The following is a 16570-nucleotide window of genomic DNA, read 5'->3' on the forward strand; positions in this document are numbered from 1 at the left end:
AAAAGAACCCGTCTTAAAATGTTACGTACATTTCTGTGACATTCTTGGGACGATAACGCCACAGTGATGGAGAAGTGCTCAGTGGTTGTCAGGGCTAATGGGGGGGGGTGTGACTACAAGAGGATAGCTTTGGGGCGCAGTGTTCTGTATCCTAATTAGGGTGGTGGTCACACTAATCTAGCCATGTGTCCAGATTCACAAAACTGTACAAGTCGACTTTACTGTACATGAATTTTAAAATAAAAAGCTTCAGAGCTGGCTCTGGTTTAGTGCCTTGGGGTCTGCGAGATATTAAAGTCCCCGTGGGCTGACTCTGCCAAGGGCCGCCCTAAATCCCAGCCAGAAGCAGCACCTTCTACTGTAAACTACGAGCGCTAAGGAAAACACTGGCCCTTCCCTCTGACTTCACCTTTGGCTCTCTATCCATGAGCAAAACTCAAAAAACAGAGATCCCAGTCAGAAAATGTACCCCAACCATTCTTTATTCAACAGGTACTTACTGAGCATGTTCTAGCTACAAGGCAGGGATACAAAAATGAATACATTCTGATCCATCTCCCTTGCAGGTTCATGGTTGAATGAGGGACACGGGTCTGTCCACAAGTAATTTCAAGACAGGAGGTGTAGGTACAGAGATATGCCCACATACCGTTGGAGTCTAGAAGGATAGTAGTTCTGCCAGGGCAAGTGAGGAAATACTTCATAGAACATGCAAGGTGGGAAAAGGCATTCCAGGGATCATAGGCGCATGATATATTTGAGTAATGTTTCCTGAGACTTGGGGGGAGGGGGTGTATAGAGCAGAGGATGGGGAGGTAGGTTGGGACCAGCTGTGATCATTCTTGTAAACCCTAACAAAGAATTCAGATTTTAACTCATCAGTCAGGGATTACAATTTCAAATGCTCACATGGGCTGGGGCAGGTGAGATAAATGAACAAAGCAGCCTAGGTGGAAGTGATGGGACATTCTAGAGAGTTTGTGTCTGAATGAGGCAGCTGCTACCTACTGGTAGCTGCCTCCTAGTCTGCCATCCAGAAATCCTGGCCCAGGGTTGCCCAGTGTAATTTTTCAAGAGAAGCTGAACATATTTTTATGTAAAATCTCCCTACTTTTAAATGTCAGTGTATTTCTGCAAATTTAGGATGCCATCGACTATAAGGTACATCATTATTTTATGTACCAAGAAGAAGGAAAAAAGCCACCCATCAAACCATGGCACTCCATTGATTTTAAGACACACCCCAATCTCAGAGGTGCTAAAATGTGAAAAGCACGGTCATCTTAGAATCAATGAAATGCAGTCATTCTCATCTTCTCAAAACACGCTACAAGCTCCACGGATTCAGTGTGAGGCTGCCAGACGGTGAACTCGATCTCTAAATGAAGGGAAGCCTGAGGGTGCTCTGATTAGATTCAAGCTTGAGGAAGATCACTCTGAGGGTCAGATGATGAGGAAACGGGGGAAAGCCAGCCGTAGGAAGACTGAGGAAGCCCCGGCCACAATCCAGGAGATGAGAAGGGCTGAATCACAGTGAGGGGTGGTGGGGGTAGAGAGGAAGGGCCCGATGTGAAAGCCTTTCCCGTCATAAATCCCACAGGTCCTGGACTGGGTATAGGAAGTGAGGGAGGTTTCTAGTTTGAAATAATAGATGGATTGATCACTTCTTCAGTATTTACTCTGTGTCCACCCTATGCCAGGCATGACGCCAAGTGCTGGGGGTACCGTGGTGGACAAGACAGACACTGTCCCTGCCCTGTCATTTACAGTCTGGCGGGCAATGCCATTCACTGTGGGAGAGTATTAGCAGGTACAGGGCTAGGACATGAAGGAGAGATGGAGAAAAATAACAAGTTTCCGTGTCCCAAAGGCAGCAGAAGCCTGAGTGTAGAGCCCAGGAAATAAGTCAGGTCTATAGATTCCCATCAAGAGGTCATCAGGTTATGGATAACAACTGAAGCGGGTGGAGAAGACCAAAGAGCCAGGGACAGCTTGTAGAGAAGGAAGGCAAGAGGGGGCAAAAGCAGAAGCCTGGGGAATTGAGACATTTAAGGGAAAGGAGGAGGAGGAAGGAACAAAGGAGACTGAAAAAGCAACAATCTGGAAAAGGAAGGGGCCCGGGAGAGAGGGCTATCTGTAAACCAAGGGAGACAGGTATTCTCATATAATCCAATATAGTTGCATCTATAATTACTGTGTAGAAGTAATTTACCTTGGCAATGTACAATTCAGATTTTTCAGAGTTATGGGTATTTTGCATGAATGCCAAATAGGCTTACCAGAACTGCTTCTTATTTAGAGAGTTGTGATATTTTTAAATATTGCCACAATCTGTTCCTTTAGCTTGTATGTGCTTGCGTTTTGCATGTATCTCAGTTTGACATCTAGCATGAGTCAATGGCAGAGTAATGGTAATTTCTTACTTCTTCTTATTTTCCTTCTGCAGGAGCTATAATCTGCCATTCCAAGACAAAAATAAAACAAGAATATACATTTATGCAACTGCCTCTCATATCAAGGCACTGGGAATTGGGCAAAACTGATCTAGGCACACAGTGGAGTCCCCTTGCAAGATCATCATGAGGTTCTTGGCCTAGAGCTCTGTCACAGGTAAGCCTGTGATGTGGTAAGACACTCTGGTCCTCTGGAATTGCTCAGAAACGTCCTTCATTTTATAGGAGAGGACACAAGGCCCAGAGAGGTTAGGTGGCCTCCCCGACATTACAGTCTTACGATTCGGTGGCCAATACTCCTTCTACATCAAGGTGACCCATTCTACCCTATAAAGATCGCCCAAATATAAATTATAGTAAAATATACAAAAATACATATTAAAGTATGATAAACACCATACACAAAACATAGAGTCTACCAGAGCTGGCAAAACAAATAGAGGAAGAAGGTTAACTTTCAATCATATGGTTCCATGCCTACCCAGATTTCATTCAACTCATCTGCTCCATTAAGCGTTCTTACCCTTCTAAGTTTTATCAGTTTGCACTGGTTCAAGGAAAATAGACTCCTAGATCTTCACTTTGTTGGTCGCTGAATCTTTCAGCCTAACCTGCAGGCTCAGGACACTATCCATCGTCACGCTTATAGGTCTTACTTAAAGAGAATTCCTCAGCCTCATCTGGAATTTTCCAGAAGTAAATTCTAGAATGAATCTTTAATAGGTTGCCTTGGCAGCCCCACAATGTCAGAATCAGATATGACAGTACCTGCTAACAGAATGTGAACAACACAAGCTGGATGAGAGAACCACTTCCTGTTTATTGGAAAGGCAGGTTCCAGGTTCTTCAAGCTTTCTTTCTGCCACCACTTGCCTCCCTGTCAAACATTTTTGCATCATGAACACAGAAAACAAAGAACAGTTGGTTTCTTGGAGGACCGTTGAAACTATTAGCTAAAACAAGGCCTGGGAAAGATCCATGGCTTTCTTTTCAAAATCCTTGTTGCTATTGCCCGAGAGGACTAAGCACTCATTGTGAAGCCCTTAGAAAAGTTTTTAGAGAATTTTCTCTAAGAGCACTTATTCTTGGCTTGGTTTCATTCATATATTCATTCAACAAATATTTGTTGAGCATCTATGGTGTGCCAGGCACTGTGCTGGACCCTGGGGATATACCAGTTAACAGAACTGACGAGGTCCCTTCCCTCATGAAGTTTATTTTATTTTATTTTTAAGATTTTATTTATTTATTTGAGAGAGAGAATGAGATAGAGAGAGAGCATGAGAGGGGGGAGGGTCCAAGGGAGAAGCAGACTCCCTGCTGAGCAGGGAGTCCGATGCGGGACTCGATCCCAGGACTCCAGGATCATGACCTGAGCTGAAGGCAGTCGCTTAACCAACTGAGCCACTCAGGCGCCCCCTCATGAAGTTTATAGCCTAGTGGGGGAAGCAGACATTAATCAAATAATCATAAAAATAAATGTGAAATTGCAAAGGAGAAGTACATGTATTATGAGAGTGAGTCAGGAGGTCAAGCAAGTAAATGCTTATCGGAGAAAGTAAGCTTTGAACTGACTTCTAAAAGACAAATACTGATTAATTAAGTGAAGGTATTGATAGGGGGAAGGAGTCAAGCATACACTTGAGTTAAGACTAGGTTTTAAGTTTACCAAACCTGAAGTTAGTATTTTTACCAATATTCCAAAGAGTACAACATCTGTGAGTCTCATTTACATAAAACTCTCTAAAACAGAGTTTCTCAAACTTTAATGTGCTTATAAATCACCTAGGGATCTTGTTAAAACACAGATTCTTAGGCCCAGCCCCTAGAGGTTCTGGTTCAATAGGTCTGGAGTGGGGCTCATGAATCTGTATTTCTAATAAGCTCCCCAGTGATAGTGAAACATGCTTTGAGTGGCAGGGCTCTATAACATTGCATGAGTTTTATTTGTTTAAATCTCTCTTTTCTTTGTCAACCCACTCTTTCATAACTTTTAAAGTCAAACTACATTCTACAATGTTCTTATGATTTTTATGGTCCATTCAGTAGTGTTACCAGAACAAAAAAAGTGGTGTGATATATAAATAAAATAATGTCATAAGCTAAAGATCTCAAATATTTGGAAAGACTGAGAGAAATAAAAATTATAAGCAAACTGAGGTATCAGTAATGCTGTGAAATTGCACTGATTTACCTGAGTGAGGTGGATTGTTATTCTTAGTTAGTGAAAAGTCTGATTCACAAAGCAGTTTTAAGGAAATGTCATATAAATCAACCTGATGTAGCTGAGGATAGGAAACTTCTATATGTGTAATGACTCTTTTACTTGAACAGGTTCACTTTCACTTTTGAATGAAGCTCTGGATTTTATATCACATGAGATGAAAATAACCTTTGCAGGAGTCAAAGGCAGGCCACTCCAAAATGTGCCACTTTGGCAAAGAGATTATTTCCAGCTAAAATCAATCAAGGCCCCAAAAGACACATGAAGAAACTTCAACCTTCCCCCTAACTGTGTAAAAGAATTTATACAGAGGACCTGCTCCAGGAAGAGAGCTATCGCCGTAGATAACTCTATCATGATATGAACTAGGTACGGTAGACAGGAAGGAACCTAACAAGACCTGTTTGATCAAATTCCTCTCTATGTCCCATTGTTTCTGAGTGGCCCAGCAAACATTTGTTTACCCAACATTTACTCTCGTTCATCTTCCTGTGAATTGCTTCCCTTCCCTTTGAAGTCCCAGACTCCTACCCTCTTCTCCTTGGTTCAGGAGGACATATAGACCTCATCATGCCTATGTTTGGGATCTCATGTCTGTGTGGATTTCCTGCATGTACATAATTAAGTTTTATTTTCTCCTGTAAATCTGCTTCATGTCAGTTCAATTCTTAGACCAGCAGGAAGAACTTTGAAGGGTATAAAAAGATTTTTCTTCCCCAACATCTCCCTTTTAGGTCTGCTTCTCACTACCAAACACAATTCCTGCTGGTTTGTCATATTCCTGCTGGTGTGGCTATGTGAAAGAAACACTATGAAAACAAGCTGGTGAGAGATCCAAGATTTCTATGCATTGTTTTTCCTGAGAAGGTTGTGAAATATAGGGCCTAGAGCAAACTACTGTCATTTTTTAAAAATTAAAAATGAAGCTTTCTGTGCACAGAATAGGAGGATTAGGAAAGGGAACCAGGAGTAAGTTCTTGTTATTTCAAAAAAATATCAGCCCTGCCATGTAACAGCTGTGTGTGAATTTGAGAAACTTTTATATTACCTCTCTGTGCCTGTTTCTTAGAAAACCAGGATATAAAAAAAGAAAAGAGAGAAAAGGAAAAGAAAAAGAAAAACTTGGATAGTAATAGTACCACCACACTGAGTTAAAGTAAGGAATTAATGACTTAACATATATCATGGCAGCCTAGTTAGTTGCCTAACCAATATCCATTCTCCCTTTCTTCTTTACAAGTAAAATCTCAATTTTGTTCTAGGTGGCAATGGGCTTAGCCAACAAAATTTGATTTGCTAGGTTCCCTTGCAGTTAGGGGTGGTCATGTGACACAGTTCTGGACAACAAAATATAAGCCGAAATCTACAGGCTGAGGCTCCCAAAAAAGCTATTTTCCTGATTAAAAAAAAAGAAAGAAAAAAGACAAGACTCAGCTGACATGAGCCCTTTCCTCTTTGCCCTTCCCCCATTCTGCCTAGAACCGGGACACAATGTCTGGAGGAGGAGCAGCCTTCTTGTGAGCATTAGGAAGAGAGCCTCATGCTGAGAATGATAGTGCAGAAAGGTTGAAAGATGAGCCTGAGGCATGGATAATAATGTGAAGTTGCTTCTCTCGTGACTTCATATCACGTGGGATAAAAACCAACCCCTCTGTGTTAAGTCCTTGCTATTTCACTTACCTTATTACATGCAGCCAACCACATTCTCTAACCAGTATACCTATAAAGCAGTTTTAGTAGTGCCTAGCTCATCAGTAGTATTCAATAAGTGTTAGCTGTTGTTACTATTATAATTTGCACAGCATTCTGTTCCCTAACCAAATGGTTAGCAAGTATTCCCCTCACTTCCTTGCAATAGTACCCCAATTTTCCTTTTTGAAATCAACTCTCTCCTTATTCTCAGCCCCGTGGTTTCCATGGGATTGACATCACCCCTACTTTAAGTATAGGCCCTGGGGGGTGCCTGGATGGCTCAGTCAGTTAAGCATCTGCCTTGGCTCAGGTCATGATCTCAGGGTCCTGGGATCCAGCCCCACATCAGGCTCCCTGCTTAGCGGGGAGCCTGCTTCTCCCACTTCCTCTCCCTCTGCCCCTCCCCCAGCTCACGCAGGTGCTGGCTCCCTCTCTCTCTATCCCTCTGTTGCTCTTAAATAAATAAATAAAATCTTAAAAAAAAAAAAAAGTATAGGCCCTGATAGGCTAAGCAAATCAGCATGAGCCCACTTCCCAAACAACAGTGATTGTCAAGGAATGGGCCCATAACTCAGGCCTCAGGCAGTGAACACAACACCTTTACTTGGCAAAAGGGAACGTTCAGGTGGGCATGTAGCTAAAGACTGGCAATATAAGTGAATCTTGGGGTTCCTGGAGAGAGCGCTGGGGTCTAGACTCACTGTCCTGAGCCAGGTGTGGTGCTCAGAGTAAGGCTGGCACCATGAGGAGAGCCGGTGTGAGGGGTACAATTGTACATGGAGAAGGGTGACTGGGAGAGGGCAGGGAAATGGAGCTGGAGCCCTCCATCAGAAATCTCGGCATGAAATTTTACCTTACAAATTTTCAACTCACATTCATTTGAGACTGGTTTTGCTAACTTGGTTTGGATTCAGTCCTCTGTCACTTGCGACCACAAGATTCTTTCTGACACTGTCAGATGGGGAAAAAAGAAAAAAAAAGAATTTAACATAAGGATTATAGACTTAAAAGAAACTTCCCAAACTCTTGCCTAGTGCATCTATTTAATCAAACCTAGGGTCAAGCACAATGTAAATTCATACCCAAATTGCCTTTCCAACAAAAAGGAACAGCAATAAAATCTGCAATTTGCAATCATGTAAATTCATTCATATTTCTTTCCCAAAAGAGAAAACCCAGGCAACTGAAAGTATTTTATTTTTGTTTTTTTGTAAACATGTCCAGGACAACTCCTTTAAGAATAGATGTGTATTTGGGTTTTAGAATGAACGTTGGACCCAGAGGCTGACACTGTAAACCTGTGACTAATACTGAAACAATATTCACAGACAGTTGTCATGGCAGCCTGCTCATTCTGCACAAAATCAAAGCTCCTGCATTTTAACAGGATTTATCAGAGGAAAGCTGCCAGCCTGCAGATAGCCTCTAAGTTAAACAACCTGCTAATTGGTTTTATTATTACATTAGCCCTCAGACTATACCCGAATTATATTCCCCCAAATCACAAATACTTAAAATCATTAATAAAAACCCATAATATAATTTTTGTTTAACACTGCATCACTCTTGAAATCTTCCCATCAGACTATGAGGAACAACTTAGAGGCAAGTCCCATGGTGTGCGCTGTTGAATCTCCTTGTAAATCTAAAGAAGATAGTAAGTGTCAGGCAAGTCGAGGGAGTAGCCAATTTCATTTCCATCAACAATTAGCATTGGCTAGATGCAACCATCAGATATTTCCTTTTAAGTGGGATTCTGTAGGAGAGGGGAGAGGCCAAATTGTTCTGTGCTCAGTTACAAAGTCCCAGGGGAGTGACTTTAGAAACTAGTGGCATCTCAAGACCTACAAACAAGGGAGGTGAAGACAAAGGATTTTGATCTGATCTGTTCCTCTGCTGGGTGGCTATCTCTTACCAAATTTAAGCTCATTGGTTGTGATTGGTTGTGATTGTGAGTGATTTTGGAGATTAGAGATAGCTGGTGTTGAGAGGAATACCACACGGGGCCATCTTTACTGTTAGACAGAATTTTCACGTATCACCCTGCCCCCCTCTCCCCTCTGCCTTCTCTTCTTTTGAGTCTCTACTTTGAGAGGAGACAGGGTCTATTAAAATTCAATAACATCCTGAGTTAGGAAAACAACATCAAACCATTATCATCCATTAACAGCTTGGAACAAATCAGTCCTTCAGGTAAATTAATGTTCTTCAAACTCCTTGAGAAGGGGCCATGTCATACACTTCAAAAAAAAAAAAAAAAAAAACAACCTCCCACACTACCCAATACTGTGCTCCTAGACATATTGCAGGCATGTGATAATAAACAACTTCTACCAAGGGACTGCAACACAGAGCAGCCCCTCACTAGCTGGTGGGCAGATTAGCGGCACTGTCAAAATGATATAGGAGACATCTAAGGTGAGAAATGTGGAAATGTTGAATCGATAGGTATATATTTTCCCTTCATGTAACTGAAACTCCTACTAAACAACGGCATTACAAATTAGGGGTTTTATTTTTCACATGAAACAAAGAATCTGGAAGTACGAAATCTGGGGCTGGGACACAGGCACCTTCTTTCTTTCAGCTGAGTCAAGTAGCTTTCTTATTCAAATTTGTCAACTCATGGTCACAAAGTAGCTGCTCTACCTCCAACATCCACATTTGCATTCCAGGCAGAAAATAAACAACTAAGGGCAAAATGACGCATACCACCTGAGTCTATGTTCATTTAAAGAAATTGTTTTGGAAGCCTCCCTGCTTCCAAACATCTCATGGCCAGAACTGTGCCGTGCAGTCTCTTTTAGCTGCAAGGGAGCCTGGGAAATCAAGTTGTTTTAGCTGGATACGTTGCCAAATGAAACAAAATGAGGCGGTGCAGTGTAGAGGTTGAACAGAGCCTACAGAGCCAGATGGCCTGGGTGGGAAGCCCTGCTCCTTCTTTACTAGCTGTATGACTTACACAGGTCACTTAATTGTTCTATGCCTCCGTTTTCTCATCTATAAGCCAGGCACAACAACCTTTTCTCACAGGGTTCCGTGTGGATTAAATGAGTTAATGTGACCAAAGAGTTTAGAATGGTCTCTAATACATAGCAAGTACTATACAAGGGTGTATTCTTATCTTTATTACTGAGGGAAAAAAGAATGAATTGGGGGTAAGCAACCAATGGGACCCCAGATGTGTTGCCCACTCTTGACCTCCACCTGTCCTGGCTACTGTGCTCCGTGGGAGCAAGTACCCTGTGTTTGAGAACTGCTGGCTGGCTCCCAAGACACAATGACACCAAAAACCTGCCCTGCGGTTAGGGGCTCTTTCCCCATTTACTGGGAACTGAAGGCAACCAAAACTTCCGAGTATCTGAGACAGGACACCACTGCCAGGCACCATGCTGATGCCCATCCATTTTCGACGAATCATCAGGACTCCTTCTGTTGCAAGCATCAGTGAACCCCATCCCAGCTGGCCTAAGCAAAACCAGGAGCGCCTTCTTCCAATAACTGAGGAGTCAACAGGTATACGTAAGGCATGGCTTGGTGGAGGCCTTACAGGACGGCATCCAATCGTTCTCTTTCTCAGCTCTAATCCCTCACTCCATTCTTACGCTTCAGGCAGGCAGCAGATGTCTTCAGGGTTTGTGGTCACTCACTCACTTCTCCATTCCCCGCATTTGACTCCCACCTCCTCGAAGGAGAAACAAGACGTTCGCCTTTCCAGTCTCTCTCCAGACAAGAGCACTGGGGTGTAACTTAGGCTCCGCCAGAGACTTCAGTTAAGAAGGCAGCACGAGGAGCCAAGGGGTTATGAAATCCATCTTGTGACAACGTCAGTGACAGAGGGGTTCAGTTTTCAGAGGCGCGGGGCCCCATCACTGGCTTGAGTTGCTGCCCCTGTACTCAGTGGGCGTCTTGGCTGGTGCAGCCCTGCGGTGAGATTAAGATACTATTCCTGGCTTTGGAGTCTCCAAGGCCTTTTTGGAGATACTGTATGCCACCAACTATCCTTTAATAAACTCATTTTCTTGGGAAACTAGCAGAAGTACTGAATCCACTTAGGTGATGTGAGGCTTTGGTAACAAATGATCCCAAATCTTCATGGCTTACAATGATCAAGGCTTACTTTTCATTCTGATTCCATGGCCAGTGTAGGTTGGCTGCAGTCCCATCACCTGGGGTCTTTTCTCTAAGACTCAGGACAACCTCCCTCTGAGCGTTGTTCTTCCCATAGCAAAGGGCAACACTGAAGTAGTGAATCCCAAGCTGGCTCTTCACACTTCTGCTTGGAAGCGATACACATCACTTCTGCCCACATTCAATCAGCCGAACAAGTCACTCAGTTAAGCCTATGGCGCGGAAAATGGTGTAAAAATCCCACAGGGGGAAGAGCAGTGAGTACTATGAACAAGAGGGTTCTGCTGTATGCGACCAAGAGTCCGGTCTGATACATTGCAATAGTCAGGTGAGGGCAGCAGAACCTCCAGCCTCTGGATGATCTCACGTTCAAGTCAAGGATCGAGGAACAAGGAAATGTCTCTTCTCGGAGTTCAGGTAAAAGCCCCAGGATTAGCTCTGATTGGGAGTAACTGAGCCGGCTCTGAACAGATTCCCAACCCTGAAGAGATTCATTCAAGACATATTTATTGGACCCTTACTATGTATCAGGCACTACTTAGGCTCTGTGGAACAAAGCAGTGAACAGAACCAAATCCACACCTTCATGGAACTTTCATTCTAGTTAAGGATGGCGGGGAACAAGCAACAAAAGGAGTAAGTAAATACCCGGCAAATGAGATGGTAGTAAGTCTGGCAAAGAATAAGGCGGGAAAGGGGTATACTGCATTTCCAGTGTGTGTGTGGGGGGGAGAGTAATGGTAAATAGGGCAGTCAGGAGAGGCCTTGCTGACAAGATATTTGGGCAAATACCTGAGCAAAGTGCGAGAGCGAGCAATGGGATGGCCTAGGGAAAGAGCATTCAAGGCTGAGAGAACAGCAGGTACAAAGACCCCAAGGCAGAAGAGGCCCAGTGTGTTTGAAGAACAGCAAGCAGGCAAGTGTGGCCGGAGTATACCGTAAAAGAAAAGGCAAAGTAATAGGATATATAATCCGAGAGGTAATGGACGAGGGAGAAGGCACATCACGCAGGGCCTGGCAGGCCACTGTATGGCCTTGGCTTTCACTCTGGCTACGGTGAGGAGCTATTGGAGGGTTCTGAGCACAGGAGTGAGACGATCCAACTCACCTTTTAAAAGGGTCACTCTGGCTCCTGGGCAGAGAATAGTCCATAGGGAGAAAAGGGCAGAAGCTGGGAGGCCGGGATATGAGGTGTTTGGCAATGACCCAGGCCAAATGGGATGATGGCCTTGATTGGTGTGGTAGCAGAGGAAACACGGAAAGCGATGGATCGGATTCTCCATAGATCCTGAAGGGGAAGCCAATAGGACTTGCTAGTAGGATTAGATTCAGGGTATGAGGAAAAGAAGAACCAAGTCTAATTCAAAGTTTTGGGCCTCAGTGGGTGGAAAGATGAAGCTGTTGTGATGTGACAGAAGGAAGAGAGAGGGGAGCAGATTGAAGGTGGATGGCAGGAGCTTCGCTGCAGCTCTGACAGGTTGGAGATGCCTACTGGACACACATCTAAATGGACATGTGGAGCAGGCAGATTCGGAGTTTGGGAGGAAAGGCTCCATGAGGTTATAGGTGGTATTTCAAGCCATCCAAATGAATGAGGTCGTCCAGGGGGTGGGAATGAATAAAGAAGAAGTCCATGTGCAAAGGTGACTGAGAAGCGGTGACTCCCACAGTGGGAAACAAAAATCAGGAGAGGACGGGGTCCTAAAAGCCAGGAGGGCAAAGTGCTTCCAAAAGGAGAGGAATCGGAGACAGTGCCTATGGACACACATCTTTCTAGGAGTTCTGCTGCAAAGAAGAGCAAACAAATCAGACTAGCTAGAGGCACAAAGGGGATCAAGAGTTCTTTTTTTTTTTATTGTTTTTTTTTCAGAATTTATTTATTTATTTGACAGACTGAGACGGCGAGAGAGGGAACACAAGCAGGGGGAGTGGGAGAGGGACAAGCAGGCTTCCTGTGGAGCAGGGAGCCCGATGCGGGGCTCGATCCCAGGACCCTGGGATCATGACCCGAGCTGAAGGCAGACGCTTAACCATCTGAGCCACCCAGGCGCCCCTCAAGAGTTCTTTTTAATGCTGAGATTGCAGCATGCTTCTAGGCTCATCTGAAGGAGAGAACAGAGAAGGTAAACAATGATGTAGGAGAAAGGAGACTTGCTAGAGTGATTTCCAGGAGGAGGCAAGAGCAGGTGGCGGGCTGGATTTTGACAGGAATGCAGACAGTTCATCTCGGACCAGACTTCTCAGCTACAGCACTATGGACATTTGGGACTGGGTAAGCTTTGCCGTGGGGGCCTGTTGTGCGCTTGGCGGGATGTTTCACAGCATCCCCGGTCCCTACCCCCTAGATGTCAGCAGCACACCAACCCCTGCACCCATGCTGTGACAACCAAAAGTGTCTGCACACATTACCAAATGGCCCCCAAGATTTCGCCCCCCCCACCAGGGGACATTTTGGGTGGTCACAACTGGGGGGAGGGGTGCTGGGGCATCGAGTGGGTAGAGGCCGGGGATGCTGTGACGCATCCTACCATGCACAGAACGACCCCCCTGACCAAGAGTTACTCAGTCCCAAATGTCAACACAGCTGCTGAGAAGCCCTGATCTAGAGGAAGAGGCCTGGTCTCGATCTATGATGGCACAGATGCCGGCGGGTGGGCAGAGGTGGTGGGGACTTGTGGAAGCTCTCTTCTCATTGCTTCCAACTCTTTATTGAAAAAAGAAACAGGTTCATCAGCTGTGAGACTGGGAAGGAGGTACAGGAAGTTCAGGGAGAGAAGATATGAAACTGTCCTTTAGAAGAGGAGAATGAATGGACGGGGAAGTAGACGCGATTCTAGGCTACGTTAAGCGTTCACTTGAGGTACGGAGTCAAGAATTTAGTGTGAAATCAGTTGACCTGGATATGTGTTCCTCTTGGGGCCATATACAAGTGCAGAGTATGGAGAGAGTTGGACTTTACAGACTGTGGTTTTGCCAACAAGTACAAGCAACAAAAGGGCAAACGAGTGATACAAATGACCACAGAAGTTGAGCCGGGTAAGAAGACAGAGGGATATAGATGACTATGAAAGGGTAGATGGGCAAAGAGCAACAAATATCAAATATCCATTCCAATAGGTTACTTTCAAATGTTTCGAACATGATGAGCTGCAAAAGGGAGGAAATTAAGGTGAGCTGACATACTAAGGTAATGACATTGTCTTAGTAAATACTGGAGCATGATGCTGAAAGACAGAGTATAACCATTTCTAAATGTAATCAGATAAACGGAGCTTCCTAAGTCAGCTCAGTGTTTGGGGCCACGGTTTCCTTGGTTGAGTTGCTCTCCATCAGTGAAGCCATCCGCTGGGGAAGCCAAACCAAACATCCGAGAAATCAGGAGACTCAAAAGTTTGAAGTGACTTCTAGTCCTTATTTACTAGTTTGTTGATGGATTTGACTTACAGTTGTTCAGATGCTTATGGGCATACCGGGGGGTGGGGGGGGGGGGACAGCCTCACACATCTGACTGAATTGCCCGAAGTACCAGGCAAAACTGTGGCCATCTGAAAGGCTATCCATGATGCTGACACTTCCAAGGTCAAAGTTGTTTCCGGGCAGGCTTTTGTTTCCTGCTTTTGAGGACTTCATCTTAAAATTACAAAGGAGGGACACCTGGGTGGCTCAGTCGGTTGAGCGCCTGACTCTTGGTGTTGGCTCCGTCATGATCTCAGGGTCTTGGGATCCAGCCCCGTGTTCAGGTCACCCTCTGAGGGTCATGGAATCAAGCCCTGCTTTAGGCTCCACGCGCTGCAGGGAGTCGGCTCAAGAGTCTCTCTCTCAAATAAATAAATCTTTAAAAAAATGAAATAAAATTACAAAGGAAAAAATAAAAGGTATCCATTTCCTCCCTGAGTGCATATGAAATGTTACAAGAAACCAAGGGCACTCTTATGGGAACAACATGTAGCCTTTGTGGACATGGGCCTCCTGAAATCACTTAGGTATCAGAAGACTTGAGTATAAGCAGAATGGTCTCAGGCAAGGCATTCAGACTCATCGGCTTTAACTGCCTCAGCCGAAAAATGAAGATAGTCAAACTTAGCATGGCTACCTCATAGGAGTGTATGTGAAAGTGCTTTGTAAACCATCTTGTACTTTACTAACAATAGAGATTGTGCCTACACTTTGAGGGCAGCAGGGAAGTGGAACGAAAGTCTCCCTCCTTGTCAGAATGGAAAAAAGGCACAAGCGTTTTTCACTAAAGGCAGAAACCTACGTGGCATGCAGCAGAGGGGGCACCAGCTTCTTTTCTACATGGAGTATGTGTGGGAACTTGGCCAAAGCTTGCACTCGGAGAACCCATCCTTTAGAGCAAGGGCAGACAGAAAGCTGGAAGACCAGCAAAGCATTCCCTAGAGAAAAACCAAAACACAACTGTGAGTGTAATTTCAGGCCTAATTCGCGGCAGCCTTGTTCTGCACTGACAGAGGTTTGGAAACAGGTGGGATATACTTATCATAGGGCATCCTGGGAGTCATTATGGTTCATGGATTAGCAGGAAATGCTGAGCTTTCATGAATCCATCCTCCTGCTGATGGCTATCCACTCGTGGTCATCTGCATCAAGTGCTCAAGAGGCCTGGAGAAAGGTATCAACGAAAAGGCATTCTGCAACGGGCCCCATGATGAATATTACAGGGAGCTCAGTAGGAGGTAGGAAGCCTGGTAGTAGAGAACCCAAGCACTAGCTGCAGGCCTGCCTCTATTCCTATGGAAAACATACATGGCAGGTAACTGACTTCATTTGCCCACCTGGAAAGGAGGGATAACATTTAGACCCAGAGGGGAAGTGGGGGTATCTAGTCCAACCCATGCATTTCACAAAGGAGGACACTGAGGCTTGGGAGGTGAACTGAAGAGCACATAGCTAATGAGTAACCAGGGCAGGGCTAGAATCCAGATTATGCCCCCCAGATTAGTGTGCCTTCCACCCACCTGTTTCTTCCAGGGGTCTTCCCAGGAAGACAGGAATTGGCTGAAGGGGTTGCTTTCATACAGTCAGTACCATCTCTCCATCATTCTGCCAGCTTCAGAGGAAGACGCCAGGGAAAAAGCCAGCCCCACCCAGCCTTCAGTGCCTATGAAATGCACTGTTCAACTCAGCACTTAAAGATGCCTGACCTTCAGTGGGTTTTCAAGCTTGAGGATGGTGAGCAATCCTAGGACGGTGACGAAGATCCATCCAAAAGCACTGGGGAGGGCAAACGGCAATAACAAGGAAAACTAAAAAGCGAGACCACACAGGGAGCCCTTCGTAATGGAGGGTTCCAGCATCTGTTCGGGGCCCACAGTCCCGGAAGCACAGCGACAGGTTCACGGGCCACGACCTGTGGGGTCGCAGGGGCCGGCGCTGGGTTTAATGCTCTGCTTTTCACCGTTTTGGAGTTCCTAATAACTCATGAGCAAGGAACCTGGCATTTTCATTTTGCACTGGGCCCCTCAAATCTTGCGGCGGGTCCCGCTTCATCACCCCCAGGCGTAAACGGGTGGCTCGTCTACACGGGCCCTCCCATCCCCACCCCAGACACATAAGGGCCATCAAAAGTCCTGCGACTTTCAGCCCCCGTGGGCGGGGGTGGGGGCTTCGGAGGAACGCGGTGAAAACGTCAGGGGAGCTTTAGGAGCCTACACCCTCGGGCAAGGGGCCCACTAACCAGCGGCCTCTTCCAACCCTGACAACAGAAATGCCAAAATGAACAGTGACCCCCAGCCCACACCCAAACCCCGCGCTGCCTGAATCTTTGGCTCCAAGTGGCGCTCCTGTCCGCCCTGCTCCGGACTCAAGGCCCCCCCAGGGCTGCCGGCAGCGGCTCAGGGTGCCCAGGGATAAACGGGGAAAGCGCGGCTCCCTCCCGAGCCGAAGGAAGCTGCCTAGAGCGGTCGTGGCCGCGGCACGGTTCGCTTCCGCCCGCCCTCTGGGCGGGTCCCGCCGGCTTCGCAGCTGACAGAAAGTTTGGGACGGGTGATTAGCGGGGCGGCTCTCAGGCGGGAAACCCCAGCCCCGGCCTCGCCCTGGTCACAGAGGTGAC

General features: G+C 45.6%; 1 long non-coding RNA gene across 2 annotated transcripts; it reads right to left on the reverse strand.

The window, feature by feature from the left end:
- Window positions 1–12399: 12399 nt before the first annotated feature.
- On the reverse strand, window positions 12400–16550 carry LOC114223579 (uncharacterized). Of its 2 annotated transcripts, none has more exons than XR_015769488.1 (3): window positions 15477–16550; window positions 14759–15120; window positions 12400–12602 (listed from the first exon to the last, which is right to left on the reverse strand). It is a non-coding gene; the product is annotated as an uncharacterized LOC114223579 (long non-coding RNA). The 2 variants fall into 2 exon arrangements; XR_003612182.2 differs by lacking the exon at window positions 12400–12602 and adding an exon at window positions 14009–14333.
- Window positions 16551–16570: the final 20 nt, after the last annotated feature.

Source organism: Eumetopias jubatus, unplaced genomic scaffold (assembly GCF_037043125.1).
Source record: "Eumetopias jubatus isolate StellerSeaLion01/CBP00866 unplaced genomic scaffold, mEumJub1_p1.0 scaffold_11, whole genome shotgun sequence".
Classification (NCBI taxonomy): Eukaryota; Metazoa; Chordata; class Mammalia; order Carnivora; family Otariidae; genus Eumetopias; species Eumetopias jubatus.